Source organism: Rhodamnia argentea, chromosome 10, assembly GCF_020921035.1.
Source record: "Rhodamnia argentea isolate NSW1041297 chromosome 10, ASM2092103v1, whole genome shotgun sequence".
Taxonomy (NCBI): Eukaryota; Viridiplantae; Streptophyta; class Magnoliopsida; order Myrtales; family Myrtaceae; genus Rhodamnia; species Rhodamnia argentea.
In genome coordinates, this window is record NC_063159.1 from 4,758,663 (window position 1) to 4,782,874 (window position 24,212).

The following is a 24,212-nucleotide window of genomic DNA, read 5'->3' on the forward strand; positions in this document are numbered from 1 at the left end:
GGCCGGGGACGAGCTAGAGGAAGGCAAAGGTGAATGGGAAGCGCCTGGTCTTCCTTGTGAAGATGTGCCACGGATGTGACCTCCACGCTTATACCGACGATTAAAAAGGTTAGACAAACATAAAAAAAAATAAGAACATGTATTAAGGACACATAATGACGTACATCATGAAGCTTACCATTTTGTTTCGGAGAGTAAGTGAGAAGCGTAAGGAACTTGCTATCGCCTCTAATATATACGAAGCTCTGACACCAAAGGAACATATTGAAATCTTGTAGTCATTAGATTCGATGAACAATAAAGAGGAGCATATTACATGACATTATATACTTGCCTATCTTTTGTTTGGTTTTTACCAAACAAGCCCTTCAATCAAAGAGAGTCCTTGAATAGGGCTAACAATATCTCTCTCACATAGAATGAATACAATCCAATCGATAGTACCTTTGTTATTTAGTCATTATGTAAATAATTTAAAAAATTGAAAGAAATTATTTATCTCATAAGCTATAGATACCAAGATTGAAACCTGTGTTTTACCTCTTCAACGGTCAGATTTAGATGAACGTATATCACAATTGGCACTCCTATAAAGTAAGCGGCTCTTCCTTCCGATTCAATCTCTGACTCAAGACAGGCGGCTATGCAGCCAACACTCCCACAAACTTTTTTGGGGCACAAGGAAAAATCATTAAGTACTAGATAAATGTACAAAAGAATACAAGAACAAGCAGAAAATGATAACCATTTAGCAGACACATGGGAAAATGGAAGGAAAATTTGCTATACAAAAAATGACCATTATCACAAGATGAAGCGAAGGCAATTCAAAGCTGAGATGCTCATTGACCTTCTGTGCATGCTGCAACTAATTTTTCACGAAGCGGTGGTCCATTCTATGTATGTACAACTTCACTCTTTCATTGTAAACCATGCTTTAACACCGTCATTGATCGCATCAGCTTCAACAAATAGAATGTATCAAAAATTGCATTGGGCAAAAGCGCGGTGCTTTCGACTAAAAGGAATTCGTCTTTTAATGCAAAATTTGTAAATTTGAATCCCAATGTCTTTACAACATCATTCAATCAGCTCTTAGCGTAACAAATACCATTTTTATAAACTGCAAACATCACAATATTATAGATCTATAGAGCCAACAACAGTAGCATTATGGAACTTGGGACCAATTCTCGAGTCCTATTTAGAGCGCTTTGCATACCAAAATTGACAGAAAACCTATGAACAAGAGCAATTTCGAAAATGAAAATCCAAGAACGGAGATCTGTTTTTTTTTTTTTGTTAGTAGTCGCATGCTAATTCACGACACAAAATCGATATCACCGGACCAAAAGCTTTCACCTCAAGCTCGAACAATGCGGCGAATAGAAAGAAGAGCAACAGATCCGAATAACATAATGCCTATACATCCATCCCAACGTAGCCACCGGATCCGACTCAAGTGAGAACTCATCGTCACGCATGGATCCCAAAAAGAAGGGAAAGGATCGAAAAATTTTCAGGTTGAATGCCGCAACACGATACCTGGTTTTCGTGTGCAGCAGAGTGGACCCACAACACCAAAACCGAGCGGCGAGCAACGAAGGAGATCGAGCGGCGAGGGCGAGAGAGCTTGAAGGAGGTGACCCAAGGAGATGAGGTGAGGAGGCGAGGTGAGGGAGGCGGCGAGATGAGGGCCCGAGGGGAGGGTGGCAGCGACGAGGCGAAGATCGGCGTGGAGGGGACGGAGCGAGAGATAGACACGGGACAGAGAGGAGTTGGAGAGGAGACGCGCGACAACAGAGCAAACTCAGCAAAGAGAGATTGGAGAAGCTGGGAGAGTGACCTAATTGGGAATTAGCCCTCTTTTTTTTGCGACGAAATGCTATTTTCGTTGCAAAATTTGCCACGAAAATCGCCTTTCGTCGCAAAAATTTGACACGAAAAGAGCATTTTGTGGGAAATTTTGCGACGAGATAGATTTTTCGTCGGAAATTTTGCAACGAAAAAATTTTTCGTTGCCAATGTTGCGACGAAAATGATGTTCGTCGCAAATTTACTGCGACGAACATCATTTCGTTGCAATTTTCTGCGACGAAAATAGCCTTTCGTTGCAAACATTTGAGACGAAAATAGTTATTCGTGGGAAATTTTGCGACGACATAGAGTTTTCGTTGCCAATGTTGCCACGAAAATGATGTTTGTGGCAAATTTTTTTCCACGAAATTCAGATGTCGTTGCAAAATTTGCAACGAAATGCTATTCGTCGCAAATATTTGTGATGAAGTGTAATTCTCGTGGAAAAATTTGTGACAAACGGAAAAAACAAAAAAACCCTAGCCGCAAGTATAAATAAGGCCCAAAAAATTGCCCAACTCTCTGCGCACGAACTAAATCTCAATTTTTCTCCACTTTTGGGCCACACAAAAATATATCAAGTCCTTTACCCAAAAAAAATATATATATATCGAGTCAAGTGATGAACTGGACCAAATACATAAAATTCAAAACATATTTAACAACAACATCATAAAAGTCGTCACAAATGTGCGACGAATGTCCTATTAGTGAAAGTGTCAAAAATGCTAATCTTCATCTTTGTCTTCGTCTTCGTCTTCGACTTCATCTTCATCTTCGTCTTCATCTTCATCAAGACTATCATATTCAGCCTCTGTCTCGAAATCAGATTCTTCAACGCTTTCTACATTTGATTCGCGAATTTCTTTTGGATCCACATCTATCACAGCTCCGCATGGATCTCGTAAAGTCGGAATGTTATATTCTTCAACTTCAATAATGTTACAAACTTCCTCTTGTTGATACGTTGTATCCTTCCGGTGTTCTTCAATTTTTCTTCGTACTTTGGTTTGACATACAGCCCACCAATCGGCTTTGTCGCGTTTCAAACTAGGATACGGTGCATAATATACTTGAATTGCTTGTTGTGCCAAGACAAATGGTTCATATTTCATATGCTTTTTCTTGTGATTTACTTCAACCAAATTAAACTTCGTATGCACCTTCATTCCTCCGATGGGGTCGAACCACATGCACTTAAATAACATAACTCGCATTAATGGTCTAGGGTGCTCTATCTCTATGATTTCATCCAACAAGCCATAAAAATCATCTTTCGCACTACCACCATTAGATGACCGAACACACACACCACTATTCATTGTGGCTTTTCCCATTCCGTACTCTCGAGTGTGAAAATTGTACCCGTTTATGAAATATGCTGGCCAAGTTCGTACCATTCTTTTTGGACCCCATGATAAATGATACAGCAATCCTTGATCTTCGACTTGATCATGTGTCTTGTGAACCTGAAGTCACACACGCAAAGTCAATCATATTTTTTTAATTAATGATTTATAAAATATTAATAACTTGCTTTTTGTTCATAGACAACTTACATGTATTTTGAACCATGCTGTAAATTGTTCATCGCACAAACGGTCGAACTCATTTGGTGGTAGTCCATACATTGAAGTTCGAAAAATCCTATCAACAAATACCATATATATATATATATATATATATATATATATATATATATATATTAGCGAATGTTTGACACACAATAAATATATTTGCAAAAGTACACTTACTCGAAGTATGGCTCCACTTCGGACAGGTTCAAACAAAATATATGTATGAGCTGCCCGCCATTCTTCGTCTGTTAAGTAACGAGACTTACATGCGCCGCTTGATCGACCAAGATAATTGAAAATAGAGAATGATTTGCAATTGGGATCAATAGGCCCCTCATCATTTCTTCCCGCTCTCCGCCTCTTGCACCGCACGTGCGGCTCAAAATAGTATGATGCAAATGTTGTCACTTCTTCCATAATATATGCATTACAAATTGAAGCTTCAACACATGCCTTGTTCTTCGCTTTTCTTTTCAAATGATATAAGAACCTAGTTCCAATAAGGAAAAGTTCATCAAAACATAATAAGTGATAGAGTAATTTCAAATTTATTAAAAAATATATTTTACCTCTCAAATGGATACATCCAGCGAAATTGGACGGGACCTGCAATTTTGGCCTCAAAAGGCAAGTGAACTAAGAGATGCTCCATTGAATCAAAGAACGATGGAGGGAATATCCTTTCTAAGTTGCAAAGAATGATTGGAATATCTCCCTCCAGCTTCTCCATGTGTGATACTTTTAATACTGTTGAGCAAATATCATGAAGAAAATTACTTAACTCTGTGATGGCACCCCATACAAAGTTCGGTAGAAGTTCCTTGAAAGCTATTGGAATTAGTCTTTCCATAAATATGTGGCAATCATGGCTCTTCGGACCTGTCAATTTGCATTCATTGAAATCAACACATCTCCCGATGTTCGAAGCGTATCCATCGGGAAATCGTACTGATTTCAACCAGCGACAAACAACCCTTCTCTGCTCCCTGTCCAATGTGTAAATTGCTTTTGGTTTTGGTCCCCTACTGCTTGCATCCACATCTAGTGCTGGCCGATCACAAATGACTCTCATATCTTTTCTTGCATTCAAGTTGTCTTTTGTCTTTCCAGTGACATCCATCACAGTATTCATGACATTATCGAAAACATTCTTTTCTATATGAATGACGTCAAAATTATGACGAATAAGATGGGTCTTCCAATATGGTAAATCCCAAAATATACTGCGCTTAGTCCACTTATGTGCGCTTCCGTACGCAATAGTCGTGCCATAGGGGTTTTCAACAACCGTCGGAAAATCATGCACTCGCTCCCAAATTTGATCACCAATCAACCTCAATGGTGGAGGTGTTCTTTCAATCCTATTCTTGATAAAATCTTTCTTATTCCTTCGGAATGTATGATTTGTCGGCAAAAATTGTCTGTGACAATCAAAATAGCTGGCCTTCTTACCGTGCTTTAATCCGAATGACTTTGATCTCTCCATACATATCGGACATCCTAAGATCCCAGTTGTACTCCATCCAGATAACATCCCATAAGCTGGAAAGTCATTTATCGTCCAAAGAAGTGCAGCCTTCATTACAAATGTTTGATCAGTAGAAACATCATACGTAAGAACACCTTCATCCCACAGCTGTCGTAACTCCGCAATCAATGGTTGCATATAAACATCTATCAATTTTTTCGGATTTTGCGGGTCGGGCACAATCAACGTCAAAAACATATAAGGTATCTTCATGCACATACCAGGTGGCGGATTGTACGGAGTTAGGATAACTGGCAAACATGAATAACTTTTTCCCGATTTTCCAAATGGAGCAAATCCATCAGCACAGAGACCTAACCTAATGTTTCGAGACTCCATCGCAAACTCGGGATATGTTCTATCAAAATGTTTCCATGCTTCTGCATCCGAAGGATGACACATCAAACCCTCCTCGGTTTCATGATTTGCATGCCAATTCATGTGTTCAGCGATGGCTTTAGACACATAAAGCCTTTGCAATATGGGGATTAAGGGCAGATAAAACAATTACTTACATGGTCTACGCTTCTGATAACGACCCCGCCTCCCGCTAATCTTGTACCTTGGTTGGCCACGGAATTTGCAAGATTCGGCATTTTCATCATCCCCCCAATATAACATACAACCCGTACTACATACATCAATCCTTACCTCTGGAAGACCTAAGTCATCCATTAGCTTCTTCATGTCGTAAAAATCACCTAGCATGATATTATCGCGATGCATTGCTTCTCGCATTACGTCAACAAAAGAGTTGAAGCAATTCTCGGACACATTATGCTCCGCCTTGATGTTTAATAGTCTTTACATCACTGATAACCTAGTGTGGTTGTCACAACCTGCCCATAAAGGTTCATCTGCTGCTTTCAACACTTCACAAAACCGATTAGATGTAAAAGTTTCATTGTGCACATTCTCATCAAAACCTGTTACTTCCGCCTCTTCCATTTGTGATGCATAGCTATTACCCACTTGTTCAAATGTAAGAGCAAAACTAGTACTCTCATAGTTCAATTCTGAAACAAAATTCTGACCAGTTGCATCAATCACCATTCTCTGATATCGGTTCAATTGATTATAATAGCTACATTCCTCTCTAATTGAAAATTGGTCACTTGTTCCATATCCTTCATCAAATATAAATTGTTCACCATGGCAAGTCCAATTATAATAGTTCGGAGTAAACCCAAATCTACAAAGATGTTCTCTAACTTTGTTACACACATGAAATTTATTATTACTGCACCTTTTACATGGACACCTTAACTTATTTCCATCCATCAACTCAAATTTACCACTAGCAAACTCCAAAAACTGTTCCAACCCGGTACAAAACTCATCGGTCAATCCTTGACGTCCAGGTAAGTTCTTATTATACATTCAAGCCCTCTCTCTTTGCATGGTGTCTGTATAATAATTAAAAAATCTCTTAAAATATTTCAATACCATATCTACTATTTAATATTCTTAATTAAAATCGTGAAATTGTAAAAATTAAAATACACTCAGCCACGAAACAATTACTTCCAAATTGAAAAAAATGAAAAAAAAATACCATTTCAAGAAGCGACTAAAATATTTATAATGTAAGTGATCAATTTGATGAGATTGCAAGGTCCACGCGGATTGCGAGACCTTCAAATGGACACGTATCTTAAAAAATAAATTACTTCAGATTCATGAAGCTTATGACAATTGATAGAAGAAAATGATGAAATAAATAACAATTTATTCTACGATTACCATAAGATGCGAATTTAGCGACTACACCCTAAAGCCATTGTTAATTTTGTGACGAATATTATTTGTTGCTAATTAGCAACGAAACAAGCGATTCATAGCCAATTAGCGACAAAAAAATGTGTTCGTCGCTATGTAGCGACAACATTCAACTTTCATCCCAAATTTTACGACGAAACTCGGTTTTCGTCGTAAAACAAACCGAGCCTATTTTGCGACGACAAACCGTGCTCGTCGTGAAATTTGCGACGTATTTTATTTTCGTCGCAACGTTTTACAACGACATACATTTTTCCTCACAAAATTTGCGATGAAAGTCTATTTCGTCGCAAATTTTGCGACGAAAGTCTATTTCGTCACAAAACAACAAAGCATAGTTTGCGACGAAATTCAGTTTTCGTCGCAAATTCGCGGACAAATTTTCACCTAGCACCTACAAAAGAAGAAATTCATGCAAGTCCGAGACCCTATATGAACGTTTTTTCGGAAAAATGTCACAAATATTATCGCTAATCTTGCATTACTACACATACACGTTAACTTATGAGCTCAACTTTACTTCGCAATTTAAAAAAAAAAGTTGCAATGTCAACAAGGCTTACCCAAGTATCCGCTTCAATATTTTGTAGGAGAAAGTGCTCAATTTGATGAAAATCACAACATTCGCTTGGATTGCGAGATCTTCCAATAGACACGTATCTAAAAAAAAGACAAATAAAAATTACTCAACTTTCATGAAGCTTGTACCATTTGATAGAAGAAAATGATGAAATAAAGAATAATTTATTCTATGATTACCATAAGACACATATAAATGGACAAGCGAGAAGAGAGAAGGCAAAATGAAGAGAGGAGACAGCGGTCGAACAACAAGAGTGCAGACCGGAGAGAGAGAGAGACAATAGTGCGGTGAGAGAGAAGGTTAGGGAATTTTAAAGAGGGAAACTTTAATCAGACACAAATTTAGCCACGAAATATTGCAATTTGCGACGCAAAAGTGTCGGTGGGGTTTAGAAATGATTTTTAGCGACGAAAACTGAATTTTGTTGCAAAACAATCGAGCCCAATTGCGACGAAATTTTGTTTTCGTCGCAACTTTTGCGACGAAATTTATTTTTCGTCGCATTATTTCCCACAAATTAATATTCATCACAAATTTATTGCGACGAAATTCAGTTTTCGTCGCAAAATTTCCCACGAATTAATATTCGTCGCAAATTTATTGCGATGAAATTCAGTTTTCGTCGCAAATTTTCCCACGAATTAATATTCGTCCCAAATTTTGCAACGAAATTTAGTTTTCGTCGCAAATTTTCCCACGAATTCGTATTCGTCGCAAATTTTGCGACGAAATTTAGTTTTCGTCGCAAATTTTCCCACGAATTCGTATTCGTCGCAAAATTTTGCGACGAAATTAGTTTTCGTCGCTAAATCTGTGACGAAATTGTTTTTTTTGTCGCAAAATTTGTGACGAAAAAAAAATTTCGTCACAAATGAGCAATGAAATGTTCTTGTTGCTATTTTCGTTGCAAATTTGCAATGAAAACTCAATTCGTCGCAAAATCCGTCGCAAATTTGCGACAAATTTTTTCTGTCGCTAATTTTCGTTGCTAAATCAGTTTTTTTTTTTTTGTAGTGCAACTTTACATTCCCGCATTTTTCAATTCTCATACTTTAATCGTAGTTTTGGATACTTCCTCATCGATTAGATCCTAGCATCATATCTATCTATCATCTCACTTTTTGGCGATTAAATTTCGACAAAATGTTTTGTGCTTTGTTATGGATTAAATCCCAATGAAGCATATCAATTTATTGTGATCCATTGAGCCTCTTGTTCGGAATCGCCACGGAATCCACTTCTTCTTAATAAAATCGAAGAAACAACATTCAATCAAAGGTATTTCGTCAACAATCATTTCCATCGAAACATCTTTTTGGCATGCCTGGTGGGACAACTTGTGGCTTGATTTGAGGAAATTCAATGCCAAGAGCAAGGAATCATCTAGAGCCTAAAAATACCGCAAAAAACGATCTCAATGGCGGTGATAGGTTTGCGCACTCTGGATCTTCAGCCGTTAACCAAACGGTAGAAGAAGGCCGATACAAGTGTGGCGACCTCCCAATCCCACCACTTGCTTACTAACTACATGCTTTGTTTTAATATGATATTACATAATATAATGGCGCATGTGAAAGCTTAATAAACTAAAAACAATGAGACGACCATACAAGATACAAGTGTATGTAAAACAGATGGCAAGCATGACGCCTTAAGAGTATGGCCTTGCGGGTTTACTACCGGCACCTGTTATAAACAAACATTCATTCACTCATAACGGAGTCATCCAATTATACAATCTATATATATATATATATATATATATATATATATATGCTTGTGTACACCTTCCTTTTTAAAGTAAAAGGTACACTAGAAGGATTTCAAAAGGTAACATTCACTTTGGAGTACTATCCACAACCACCATCGATATGCTCCATCGCCATAACATATCATCCATAGAACTCCAGTACCTAGGTATCTCGAAAAGGGTCAACAACTAAATTGTGAGCCAAAGCTCAGCAAATAGAGTAGTAAACCAACCGACTAAATTATCTATCGAACCGCAAGATCATGGAGCCATTCACAAATTCACATGCGCCAAAGCAAAGTACACAAGGTACCATCGGTAGTATCGTTTATTCACAATTCACCCAAAGACACGGTCTAGCTACCCAATTTCACGCATTATCCATAGTATCAAGCAATTCCTACAACATAATACGTAGCTTGTCCCTAAGACTAGACGCCCGGACCTCTATGCAGTCCCCATCCACCAATTGTCTCAAGTTCTTCTCATTCAGAACATCTCAACTATTATAGTCGGTTGCCCTCGCCTCATGAACACAAAATCCAACAGAAAATTCATCATCCAAACCACAAAACCACACAAACAAGCCTCCCGGGCTTTAGGCCGTTTGCCCTTCATCCGATACAGCGCTCAATTCACCTCGTTTCGATGGCATATACAATGATAAACTCGTAGATCTCAATTACCCATCCCTCTAAGATACCAAATTAGCGAACTAATCTCACGTGCAAGGTCGTTTGCTTGGCCATGCAAGAATACTTCAATTCGACACTAAATTCAGCTCGGATTGCTCCATTTCACCTAAACTAGTTACGATAGGAAATCTAATGGTAAAGGTTACTAAACTACTTGCATTAGGATCATGTACGAAGAAACGAGAGTTGAATCGCCGTTCGAATAGGGTTAAGCCGACACTTTTCCTCCTTAGCGCACGCACAAGAGTGAGACCGATGGATGGAACAGATGAACAGCAATGAGGGTCCGAGCACGAGGCCTAGAGAAGTTCATGGCATCGTCGACCAAGCCGAGGAGTCGCCGGTGCAAGAGCGAGAGGGAAAGGAGTCGAGCGTCGCTTGGGCGGAGCGCATGGGGGAGCTCGGTGAGGGGGTTCCACGCAAATGAGACGGGAAAAATTTGGGGGGGGGAGAGTTGCTTAAGAGGGTTTCGCCCTCAAAGCGCAAACCAGACTTGCTCCGGGACCGATCACATATAATATCGCTCGATTAAAATTTTACCAACGGCCTAATAAAATCACCACGCCCAAATACCACGCTAATATTAATATAAAATCTGTCACTCCAAATAATACTAATCCCCCAAATCCACATTTGTGGCTAATCCGAGCTCGATAAGTACTAATCCGTTTGTAACTTTAGTTAAGCTGAAATTCAGGCCTTCACAACGAGGGCAGATTTTTCCCGATATCTTACTGAAGATCAATTGAGAGAAGTTGCACTAAATCATATGTTGGCCACCATGAGAAGGATGTTCGAGGAGCAACAAAATGAGCTGGCTAATCATGTAGTCAATCATCTTACTCGAGTGCTCAAACCCATGATCACATTGTGAAAGAACTTGGTTCAAGGCTAGGATCATCAAGTCAAACATTTCCAATGCAAGGAAGCTAGGTAGCAATTGGGTAAGTACCATCGATCTCCTCTTCTCATCTAAACAATATCAGTAATTTAGACCAAACAAAGCGTTAATCGAATTGGTTCAATTCAAGGTAATGCTACTGAAAATAACGATGTAATGGCAAATCAAAGTTTGGTAATGCCTATTGATGAAAATTCATTACCCATATTGCTTACGACCCCTGAAGTTGTGACTTGGCCTGTGGAGAATGAAATCCCTCTACCCGATGGGGGAGTATAGCCACAAAAAAATTGGTGTGGGTTAACCCACCGAACATCGGTGTAATGGTACTATCAAATATTGGTGTGGCTACACTACCAAATCTCAGTATGGTCAATCAATCAAATTTGGGATATATGCCAAACCGACCCCAAATCCCAATGAATAGCTAGGCTAGATCGCCTACTCCTCCTAGGGGATAGAATGCCCGGGTCCAACAGGGTCAACAATTTCAACAAATTCAAGACCCTCAAGAGAATCGATTATTGGTTGAGCCTACATCGGAGATTCTATTGCGGTGAATGGATATGGATGGGGTTATCCTTAGGCATATGTATAGGAAACCATATCTTGAATGGCTCAATAACCAGCCATTTTCAAGAGACTTTGAAATCGTTGAATTTGCCATTTTTACCAGCAAAGATGAACAATCGACTATGGAACATATTTATCGATTTTAGCCCAATGAAAAGAAGTAGAGACAAATGAGTTTTTAAGATTTATGTTATTTCCTTTGTCTTTATTGAAAAATTCTTTTGTCTAGTACACTGGCTTACCACCTAATTTGGTGTGCAATTTGGCGGAGATGGAACAACAATTTCATTCTTTTTTTTATCTATCGATACCGAGGTATCGATTGCTAATTTGGCTACACTCTATCAATACAATAGCGATTCAGTCGATCGGTTTACTACTGGATTCAAAAAGGCCGGACATAAATGCTTTACTTCACTCTCGGAGAAAAAGCCCGCACATTGGCTTTCAATGGATCGAAATTCATTCTAAGAAAAGTTCAAAGGCCAAAACTTTGCCGTTTTATTTGAATTGACAATGGGGGTGTCTAACTGTGAGAAACTACTTAAGGATAAAGATAGAGGGCCACAAGAATATTTTACACAAAATGTGGCTTTTGTGAAAAAAACGGGTTAGACGATGAATCTGATTAAGATAACATTCGGCAAAGGAAAATTGAATTTGCCTAGGACAAGAGGGATCATGTTGACGCTCGATTATTTAATATAAAAGAATCGAATGATAAACAAAAAATTCAACTTTTGTAAAGGGGCATTTGTTGACACCCAAAAATGACCAACTTTTGGTTGTTATCGGCACTTATCAAACTTAATCGATAAGATCAGAGTTTAGTCAATAATGAACAAAGTTATCGACAACTTAAGGGAATCAGTAACTCATTAGTGAAGTCATCGACAACACTACGTGAAGTTATTAACGAGAGCTTTGAAGTTTCTCATAAAGTTCTGATATCGACGGTAAGCAATCGGCAAGAGGACAACTGTTGGTTAGTTATGTCTTATTTGTTCAGAAAATAACTTCCAAGAACCAGCGAAAATGAGTTATTTGAAGATAACCGTTGGTTGGTTACGTTATCTATTCGTGCAATAACTTCTGGTAACCACCGAAAATGAGTTATTTGTTCTTTCTAATTTGGTAATCTCAATCAATGACAGAACTTAATAGTCTTTACTTTTATCTTTACTTTTTGCAATTTTTTTCCGCAACTTGACATTCTCGCATTTTTCAATTCCCGTACTTTAGCGGTAATTTCCAAAATATGGTGCTGATCAAACTTTGAAGATCGCACGTACTCCTTCATAGCACGAGGAGTATGTTTGATGAGGTGTTTTATGGATCCGATGGGTGAGAAAGATGAGGGTTTTGAAAAGGCTGAATAGGGATTTATAAGAGGAAGTTGGGTCTCCAAAATCTTACTATCTTCGGAATATGCTACTTCATAAAGATAATTGATCTTGGAAATCGTAGATCTACGAAGTTCTAGAGGAGGAGCTAGAGAAACGGGGAAGTAAGTCAGACTTGGGGTAGTAAGATCATAGGAAGATTCCATGGTAGGTAATACTTCTCTTCTCACGGATCCGCGAATTAGATTCGTAATCTTAACTTAAAGCGACGATAGTTGGCTCTGATACCATCAAATTTGCCAAAGAAAAAGAAAACTCTCCTTCATTTCCTTCTTTTCCTACCATTCTGTGCTTTACTCCATGTCCAACTGAATCAGTAAGCATAGAGTGTCCGGATCCCAAAGAACTTGTCCAATCTTTTGATTCTAATGGTCAACCTATCTACCATTACAAGGATTCTTCAGGACATTGCTTCTGGGATATTGATCGTGCATGTTCCTCTTGCACAAATCAAGAAGAAGACGAAGAAGACAGGCCTTCCTCAAGGAGAAAGAAGAAAAAGAAAGATTTATTATACCAAAGGTATCTTGACGGTGACCCTACTGTAGGACCTCTTGGTGAAGATGGCGGAAGATGGCAATACATGGTTCAATACCGCACACCCGAGCCTCCTCAAATTTTGGTTCCATCACCATGTGTTCCGGATGAACTACTCCCTCCACCACCACCACCAAAGAAACTAGTCACCTCTCCTTTTTACAAGCCGATCCAAAAATGGCTCAAGAAAAATCCATCATGTTCAATCGAACTCCCGAAGCCTTATACGGGTGCCCTTAAAACAGATTTACCCCCTGTGTTACCAAGCATTTGTATGTTTCAGCCTGAAAATTTTCCTCCACTCCGGCCAGCAAGAAATGAATCCAGCTCCTCAAACCTTCATTTCCCTCCCTTGGAAAAATTCTCGGACCCTCAGCAAAAATACTACCATGCTCCAAAAATACCAGCCCCTCATAATGTTGATGCACATGGCAGAAGAAAAGGTCCAACTCCATCAAAACTGTCTTGAACTCGGCAAACTGAAAATGCTTTGGCGCAAAATGTTGCGTTTGACACAGTCTCCACTTCCTTTGATGGTATCATCAATTAAATTTATCCATCACCTTAGTTTGTCATCGATTAAATTTAGGCAAAGTGTTTTGCGCTTCGTTGTCGATTAGATTTCGACAAAGCATATACGTTTCTTGTGATCCATTGAGCCTCATGTTCGGAATTGTCACGGAACCCATCTCTTCTTAATAAAAACCGAATAAATGACGTTCAGTAAAAGCTATTTCGTCAACCACCATTTTCGGCGAAACAATATCTGTGCAACTTTATTCATTGCAGTTCAAATTGGAGTTACAAGTTTTGGCGTCGGTAAAAATGCATACATCTCGATTTAAAAAGCGAACATCATTTTTTAGGTTAATTAGTTAAAAGAAATGAGAAGTTAAATTACCTCAAGTCATAGATCAAAAGTAGAATGTATTTGTTGTGAACATGATTCTACAGAACCCCATTGATTTGATGATAAAATGAGTTTTTTTTTTTTTTTGGGGTCCTAGAACACAGATATAGGGGAAAAAAAAAACAACGCGAAGAGTTCATTGTCTGGAAAATTTTTGGATATATTTCAGACAGTTGATGATAACATTTGCAGCTCTAACAATTGATTCTTATGGCTTATTTGGTTAAGTGGATAAATTGTACTTGCCCCATACATTCTTATCAATGAAAATTACTGTAAAACAAAGAGAAAGATTATTAAAACGACATATCCCATCAAAATAAAGATTTCTAAGAAGCGGCGAACAAATTCTTTTTCGTCGTGGAAATATTATTTCGAGAGAATTTTCAAAAAAGATTGCCATTTTTCGTATATTAGAGCACTGATATTCTCTCTGTATAAAGTGGTCGATGGTCATGTTTTTGGTCGACGACCAATGTAGACCGTACTTGGATTTTGCATGTCTAAACTGGTCAAGGGCTGTCCAATTGACAAGATTGAAGGTCAGCTCCATCACTTCGGACAGGTTTCGAAAGTAATTTTCTTATGGAGCCAACGATCCACAATCAAATAATCGAAACTTGAATCGTGTAAGCTCGGCCGATTAGGCTGCTCTTCTTGGAAGCCCTGTCCATCTAGGCCCGCTCAAGCCCAACATTTTTTGACCCAAAAAAAGCCCAACATTTTATTGCGTAATAGATATATCTCAAGAAATCTCATAACATCTCTCACTACATTTTATGGTACATGTAACTACGTATTTTATAATTGATGGAGATTTCGAAATATTTTCTGTTATACTTTTACTTTTGGTAGAAAATTTCTTATAAGTTCACTGCAAAAAGAATGGGCTTCTTTTTTAATAGAGTTACTAAGTAAAACTTATTGGAGTATAGTTCATACTCCTCGTCGATAGAAAAGTATGGAGTCTCGCTTTTAATGAGCGGGCGGGGTCCAAGGAAAACCTCCCCAGCGGGGGTCTTAGGGGGCCAGTACCCTCTGGACACTAGATCACTTTTATAGTTTGAGCTCATATTTTTTCAATGGTAATTTGGGTTTGAGCCTATAAATAACTACTGCAATCTCTTTCTCTTATAATTGAGAGATGTAAAAAGAGGTACGATGTGCTAATTGTAGTGGAATCATCTACTATACGCAATCCTAATTTAAGGGTGAACCAAGATAAAACCTTGCGCCTTAATTTTTCTTTCTCGCATTTACGCTTTACTTCGTTGTGATTATGCGCCGAATCTCAATAGAACTCACTTTTACTAATATAAATATACATACTTGATTTGGGGTGTCAGCTAGATTTTCGGAGTAACGTCACTATAACTTCTAGAGTTACAATCACTCTATAATAGGCTCTTGAAGAAATTAGGAATGTCTGAGGTGATCATAAGGTTAGGGGCTCTTGAAGGGCAAAATGAGCGTGCCAGATAAGCAATTTCTTCCTTGAGCACGATTCAGCCCGGCCCATTAATTTGTGGAAGAATATCTGATGATGTTTTTTATATTTTGTACGGGTTTAGACAAAATCTTTTAGATCCGGCACTAGGCCCATTAAGCCCAATAATAAGGTTTGGAACTCATAATTAAAGTGCTCTTGCAAAATATTTACATAGTCATAAAGAGCAACTTCTCTTTTCCGGATTATTATTGACCAAGCCCTTCTTTCTTGCTATGCTATGAAGAACACCCCGCCAGCTTTGCTTTCCGTCCCTTCAACGGCCTTCCTTGATGGGCAATGAACGGAAGGGCAATGTCTGAACACGAATGGCTCGAGACCGCCTCATTCGCCGCCGCTGTCGGGGAGGTTGTTCCAAATACTATAGGCATTTAATGATGACACATTTGACTTTCCAACGTTGAAAGCGGGGGGAGAGGAGGTTTAATGAATGGCGGATGTTGTCATGTGAATGTCAATGCCATTGGGCTGGGACCAAAATTTGACAATGTTGAGGATGTTGTACAAGCATGACACGCGCAGTGGCGTAAGATGTGATGTAACTTGGAGCTCCAAAGTCCAAACAGATTCGTCCTCCAAAGCTGCGTGGGCAATTCCCGGGACAACCATACATCAAAATCATCGCCCAACCCTTCTCATCAACCGTAAATAAAGTACGAGGTCGGGATTAATTTCCATTGAAGGTGGTGAAACTTAGGTGGTATTCAAGGACTGAATTTGGATTTAAGATACCTAAACTTAGGTCGTGAAAGTTAGGTGGTAGTCAAGATCGATCATCCTAGATGAATGACATTAGTGATAGAAATGTAAGTTACCCCCTCCCTCCCCCCCCAAAAAAAATGTGTCCATTAATGAAGTTGCCCTACAAAGTTATAACTTAAATACGATATACCTGCACTTAATGACTAGTTTCTTGATGTAGGATGATCCACTTTGTCTGAAGATCCACAGCATTAATTAGGTGTGAACCTGTTGGGGAGGGAATGCGGTAGAAGTCTTACACCTGCATAATGCAGGATTGATATGTGATATTGCATTGATAATGCATGTGGGTTCGATTCTTCTTTGTATTCACACTTTCCAGGTGCACTTACCAGTCTCTCATCACGTGTGAGTTTACCGTCGAGTCGAGTCGAGTCGCCTCCTCTTTATTTTAATATCGGATTCCTCATGCGGCGATGAATTTCCAACGACGGCATATCGGTGCAACACAGCTCGTTGCTTTAACCCATTGCCCCCGATACTTAATTTATTGAGAGGAAATGTCAATCCTCTTGCTTAATCCTTGTAATAAGTCCGTGTCTAGGCAATACATATCTTTTTATTATCTCTTCTTTCTCGATAGATTCAAGAGTGCGATTGTAATTAGCCGGCTATTCCGAGGGGAATTAGCACAACAATCCTCCATCATGAGCTTAGGAGCAGGAATTGAGCTCACAACCATTGATTCTCGAGTAGAAAGTAGAGTCACACCCCGGTCGTAAGGTCAATCCGAGATGGGTGTCTTCTTGTTACCCCGGGGTTGGCTCTAACTAGAGGTGGCAAAATGGATCTAGAATCCATAATTTTAACTCATACTTGATGATACTGTCATGTATGTGCTACCTAAAGTTTAAAAAACAGGCTTAAGTGTGTTATAAATGGGTTGCGAACTAACACATTTTTTAACTCATATGAAAAATAAAGAACTTTTTCGCCAGTCTTCTAGTAGCAAATAAAGCACCCAATGCGTCAAGTGGAGTTGGAGATGTCGGGACGGATTTAATAATTTTTTATCTTTCAAAATTTTATGAATTTTTTTTATAATTTTTTATTTTTTTCTCTGTTTTCCTTTTTTTTTTTTATACTACGAAGTCCACGAGGGCAGAACCCTCGCTCGGTGCGGGCAACGGTCGGCGGGCGACCCTTGCCAGACTTAGAAGAAGAAATAAGAAAAGAAAGACTATTTATAAGTGTTTTAGCAATATATGTCGTGTCCGGTACAAGTTAATGGATTATTCGTATTGCATAAAAGTAGGTCGATTTGGAACGAATCATTTTCAATCATACCCAAACCCCGACTCGCAACACCTGCTTGACGAGTTTAGTCTCTCGTTCCAACTAGAGCGGGTTATTCCATAATAAGATCTCCGATAGAATCATTCCAACCATGGAAATAGAAAAAGGGAAAGAGAGAGAGAGAGAGAGAGCGCACAATATTCCAACGGGCGAGACGGTGCGAGCGGACTGTCCAATCGCGATCCCACGAGACCTCGCGAACGCACGGAAGACAAAAACGCATCGTCCTTCTTTATTCCTCCCTCGAGACTTCTGCTTGGAAAGGCCAAGGAGTTGGGGGTCAAACCGCGATTTTTCGTTCACAACGGTCAACGATTTGGAATAATTCCACCACTTTCTTGTTCTTCTTCTCCTCCTCCTCCTCCTCCTCCATCGGCTATTATCAAAGAAACGAGGAAGGAAACAAAAAAAAAAAAAAGAGGCAGGACAGAATAAGTCAATCGGTCCGTCGCCGTCCTTTCAGATTCATGTGAGGAGATTGACTATTCAGTCGCGTTTTTAAATTGGGTTTTTGTTTTGTCATGGTGGTTCGGAACAATCTTACCACAAGGGTCAACACGTGTGCCATGGCGATGTTCCTGTTCATATTCCATTTTAGACTTTCCCATTCCCAAGAGCAAAAGAGAGGTTTTATATATTTTTTTTCCGGGCATGTTTGGTTTGGCTTCGGGGGCGTATTTTCGGGAAAATGCAAAGGTTATCGGGCTAATTTGAATTTTCCGAAATGCTAGTAGTGCCTTGGTAAAGTATATTTTGCAAATACATATTGGAAAAATTACACTTTGTGAAGCCTTTTTTTACTTTTATTGAAAAAACAAAAAATCAAAACCGGCGAAGGATTGTTGGCCGGCTAGCCTCCGCCAGTCGATTGTCGATGGTTGAGGCCTTCATTGGAATTAGGGTTTCTAAGGACATTTATGTAATTATGAACGTATAACGATGGTAAAGTTGTAGGGAAAAAAAAAAGTGTGTTTGCATACCGGAAATGCAGCATTCTAAAGTACCTCTACGCCTATTTTGGGCTAGGTTCCTTTAGAGGCTTTTGGAGATGCAATTGTATTTTCTCGAAGTCGAGCAAAAAACGAAGCACATCCTGTTTGTATTTGGCCAAACGACTTTAGAACCCCAAAGCCCATCTACAATTCTAAACCAAACAGGCTGTGCCCTTTTATATGATATGAATATTGACGTGTGGAAAATTGAATTTGAGAAATCAAAGCGATCCTTTCCTAAGTGAGAATTTAATGTCCGAAATCTTTTTAGGAAGGCTCTTATGGGATAGAAGATATTCACATTTTAATATTGAACACGTGGAAATTAAAACAAATTGTGAATTTATGTGCCTTTTTTTTTCCAGAGATAGTATTTGTAAAATAAGTGGCTAGGCATATTTGGAGAAAGCTCAACTTTGCCAGGAGATTGAAGTGCGAAAATGCATGATAGAGGAGACAATTAAGGGTTTTGAAAGATTTGAACTTAGAATCTCTTATTTTGATATAATGTAAAATTTTGTGGCACCCCTACTAATCATTTACTCTAAAAACTTAGTTGTTAGTTAGAGTCCGGTATGAGATATATATTGGGTTAATTAAGTACATATTTAGTCTTCCAAGTTTTAGCGTTTGTGCAATTTAGCCGTCTCACTTTTCTTTTGTGCAATCAAATCCTTTACGTACTTGTGCAATTCGATCCTTTAAGTTTTGTTTTTGAAATCAAATCTCTTAACTTTTGTGATTTGTCTGTAATCAAGCCCTCCAACTTTCTGGATTTGTGCAATTTGGTACTCTAAGTTTTGTTTTTGCAACCAAATCTCCTAATTTTCTTGATTTTGTGCCATCAAGTGCTTTGTTACCCACTATAACTAACATTGTGAAATATGATTTCAATTTTCGCATTTTTCCCCCTTTGTTTATGCTCATTTGGCGCCAAAATTAGCATGACGTGTCATTTTATGTTACATAAATTGTGCCACGGCATTAATCAAAATTGATGGTTATGTTATAGGGGTTGACGAAAGAATTTGACTATACAAATTGAGAAAGTTACAGGATTATATTGCACAAAATAAAACTTAGAGGACCAAATCGCAAAATTCTAGAAAGTTAGAACACTTAGCTTAATAAAATAAGATTGAGAGGACCAAGTCACACAAATACTAAAACTTCACGGACTAAATACGTACTTAATCCATATTATATACTATTCTCCGAGGAAATTTTATGGAATTTAATGTTGAAAATTCAAGGGTGAATTTTCTTCGAGTTCTAGATTAGCAAAGTAGAACATGTAAATCAACAGCGTGGATGAAAACCTGCAATTCTCGCACTTATTATGAACCATACATATCGAGAAAGTCATATGCGTCGACACTTACAATACCCTTTATAAAATCGAAAGCAATCCCATCTTTCGAATTTCGGGGACACGCGTCAATTCCGAATATCACGAGGGACGATCCCATATTGGACAAGAAGAATTCGAAACTACACTTGCGAGCATAAGTTCCTGTAGTTAAATCCATCCAACAAATATTGAACGAAGACTGCGTGCAAGGATCAAAGTGACGACGGTTCTCGAACGACGATAACGTAAACCCGACTTTCAAATGGGATTGCACTCTACAATCAAACCCTAATTCTCCAAATTGCCCCGACGATATCGCGAGGCCAGGGTGGTGGGAACCCGTCTAGGATCGACCATTATCATCTTCCCACTTCGTATGCGAACGTAGGAGCCGTGGGCTCACAAGCAAAACAATGGAAACGAAAAGTTTTGGGGGGGGCCGCTGTGGGTCCCCCCCAAACCTAAGTGTGAAAACGTAGGACCGGTGGGGCCCGACACGGATCGGGATTCCGCGGGTCTGTCCGAGGGCACGTGGGAAGATATGGCTGGCCCCGTCACACGTGGGGACCACGGAAAGAACACCGCGTGAAGGGATGGACGGCCCACAACTCGCTTCGATCTCGATGTCCCCCCACCACCCCCATGCAAAAAAAAATAAAATTATAAAAAAAATTGCTGCAAGCTTCCCCCACCGCCACCACCACGTACCGAAAAAAGGAAAGATTAAAGAAAGAAGGCCGAACAAAGCTCTCTTTCTCTTTTTCTTTTATTTCTTTCTTTTCTTGTCAACTTCACACGGTTTGAACCGAAACGACTAGAAGAAAGAAGGAAAGGAAAGCAAGCGTCGAAAAAAAAGAAAAGAAAAATAATGGCGTTTGGTTTGATTTGATTTGATTTTTTTTTGTCATAGATTTGATTTGATGTGATTAGTGATGCTCCAGGTATGATGATGCTTTTTTTTTTTTTTTTTTGGTCGAAAGGTATGATGGCTTTATGTATATATATAGGGGAAAATTTTTATCAATATTGAATGTTAAGTATAAGTAAGAATTTTTTTTTATGAAAATGAAGAAAAAAATTCGATTTTTATTACACATTTATAAAAAGATTAATGCGTCGCTTTTCGTCAAAACATATCACTTACATCTCTAATTTTTTTAGGTGCGTTTCCTATACCTTCGTCACGATGAAATTTGGTAACTACTTTCAAATTTGTCATTTTTCTTTTCGAAATAATATGATCGATTTTCTCACAGCCACGTCCTTGCTACCACCTATTACCCGAGCCTTCGGCTCTCACCATTCGTGGGACGGACCCTCGACCACGTAAGGCGATCGTGGAACTCATACTGGCCCCTAAATCTCTCCATCCTCGACTCTCTCTCTCTCTCTCTCTCTCTCTCTCTCATGCACACATGCATGCACACACATGTAAAATGGCGGTGTTTTGCCATGCCTTGCTGGTTTGGCTCGAGTCGCCCATGTCAACGCAATCTCATGTTTAGGCTAAAAAAGTTGAAAATTAAGCAACATGACATTGTTTCAAGTAAATTTATCCACATTAGATTGCTAACAGGATATGTAAGATCGTGGGCTATGATTGGATCGCCAATTTAACATTTTTTGGCGAGAATTGGTTGTAATGACTTGATTGTAGTGTCACTCATCAAGAGTTTATGACTAAATCGATTCAATTGAAACGTTTCAGAACTGAATTTAAATCCGTACAATAATTTCAGAACTAAAAATGCAATTTTCCCTTAAATGCGACTAGCATAATTCATTTAACTAAATGAATCAAAGTGAGGCCTTTCCAACCCAAATATGACCCAAACATTTCAAATGGCTTTTTGGAGATAAAATTAACTTTTATGGCTTCAGGGAAGTAAATAAGTAAGCAACGAAAAAGAATTATGTTCAAGATTCTGTAGATTTAATTTTGAAAGGATGTATTTAACGAGGAAATAGATTTGTCCTTCCTTAATGAATAGCTGTAGAAAAGATTGAATTACGAACTTAGTTCTTCTTGTTTCCAAGTCACGGGAAAATAATCTAGAAAAGATTTATAACCGTGACACCTTCATAATGTATCAAGAACGGTAAGTATCAATATTCAGTAGTAGTAAACAATAACAAATTTAAGTTAACTAGGTCAATGAAAGTCATATAATCATTCATCATATTCACACTATCCATTTATTAAAAAATCAGTCGGGTCAATTTCAAGTTAAAGAATTTGAATTCATACCAATCCAAAAAATTTGAAATCTAATCAAGTGCGACACATATTAAGTGCGTTAAGCAAGTTGACACGATTATTACACACTATGATTATGATTATCATAAATCTAAATTTGCTAATCTCCTGTCGTGTTTTTTTTTTATTGGATCAGAATTTACCACCCATAGATCTATTTATAAAATGAAGAAAAAAAGATCTATTTATAATTTTTTTTTTTTAAAATGTTACCAAGCAGGGATGAAACAGGGAATGGAATTTCTTTTGACTAAAATTAAACTGTTGCGCACTCGATCGCAATAGTGAGCGTCACTCGAGTGTCGATTCACGAACAACAAGCTACTGTTTAAATCCAAAGTACTATAAATGTGGACAAACGTTCATGCGTTCGACCGCGTATCTTATGAATATCCATAAATTACATGTGCAAAGAACAGAAACGATGATAAAATCGACTAGCAAAATCATTTTGCAAGAGGTGAAAATCCCGATCGCGTCTTTGAATACAATCCACTTATTCAAATATCCAACTTACTAAAAGTTCATCAAATCACTTAATGATTCATTTTGCAAGTGGTGAAAATCACTTAATGATTCATTTTGCAAGTGGTGAAAATCCCGATCGCGTCTTTGAATACAATCCACTTATTCAAAAATCCAACTTACTAAAAGTTCATCAAATCACTTAATGATTCATTTTCATACGAAGACCGCCATTACTCAAGACAAAATCCGCATGCCCCAGAAACCATTCTCTGAGATTTTTATAAGGTCAACCAATGTTTGCATTTGCAAAGGGTGACAATATCAGATTTTATATACCATAGCGGACAAGCAAATCACAATCCCAGTATGAACTAGTTCTTTTAGTAGGACCGATGATGATGTAATTGTTTCTCGAGATGCGATTTAGGGCGCGTTTGTTTCGGACAAAACTTCCCCGATAACGAAAAAATGGCTTTCCGAGAAATCATTCTTAAGGAAAGTGCATTCCCCTTTTCGAATCAGGGAAATTCATTTTTCGAACTTTAGGCTCCCGCATTTTCTTGGACCGTCAATTGGGTTTTCTACCGACCGATCGTTTTCGACAAATCGAATGCGAAAAAGTCCCAGAAAACTAATTCGCGAAGAATTCTTTCGTCCCCGGCCGTGGCCCGGTCGCAGAGAGAGGGTGGAAACCCCACCTCGCCCGCACCTCCAGAAGTTGCTCTCCCCGTAAGCACGACGTCACGTTTACGAAGTGGGAACAGATGGGCGTGCATGATGCACTCAAAAGGAGGGAAGAAGAGAGAGAGAGAGAGAGAGAGAGAGAGTTTCCGCGTAGACAGATGAAGACTGCTTGAAAAAAGGGTCGAGAGAGATAAGAAAGAGATCTGACCCTGGAAACCATTTTCTCTCTTCTCTTTTTGTTCTTTTTTTTATTTCTTTTCTTGGGCAAGATGGTTAATTAATTACAACCAACTGGATTAACCGCGCTTAATATTCCATAAGCTACTTTAAAACACAACACGCTAGACTGATTATATTCTTGGAAACGAATATAAATATGACGCGTCGTTTTTTGAAACTAGCGGGTCGTTCCGCCAAATTTCACGCCGGCCGACCGGATGACGAGCCGTTCGATCGAACCCCCATGATTTCCATCCATGTGCAATTTGGTGTTCACGTAGATTTTTTGTTAAACCCTATGGAAATATGCTTAATCAAATCATGTTTATGATGCATTTTGGCCACTAAGTAATGTTCCTTCTAATTTAACTTTTCCTCCACAGGAAATGGTAGAGAGAGAGAGAGAGAGAGAGAGAGAGAGAGAGAGAGAGAGATTTTTTGAGTCGCTGTCTGAAATCTGAACGAAAGATGAAGGCGCTCCTCTTGACACCTAAGCAGAGATTGAAACCCAAGCCCCAAGCCAAAGACCGAACGTTTTCTCCCCCTTTGACGTTTCACACCCGCCCTTTCACACTCGCCCCCC

At 38.7% G+C, this 24,212-nt stretch overlaps 1 long non-coding RNA gene across 1 annotated transcript; it reads left to right on the forward strand.

The window, feature by feature from the left end:
- Nucleotides 1-79: 79 nt before the first annotated feature.
- Nucleotides 80-23,552, forward strand: LOC125312690. The gene is made up of 3 exons (XR_007196780.1): nt 80-184; nt 7,443-7,445; nt 23,538-23,552. It is a non-coding gene; the product is annotated as an uncharacterized LOC125312690 (long non-coding RNA).
- The last annotated feature ends 660 nt before the right edge of the window (nt 23,553-24,212 follow it).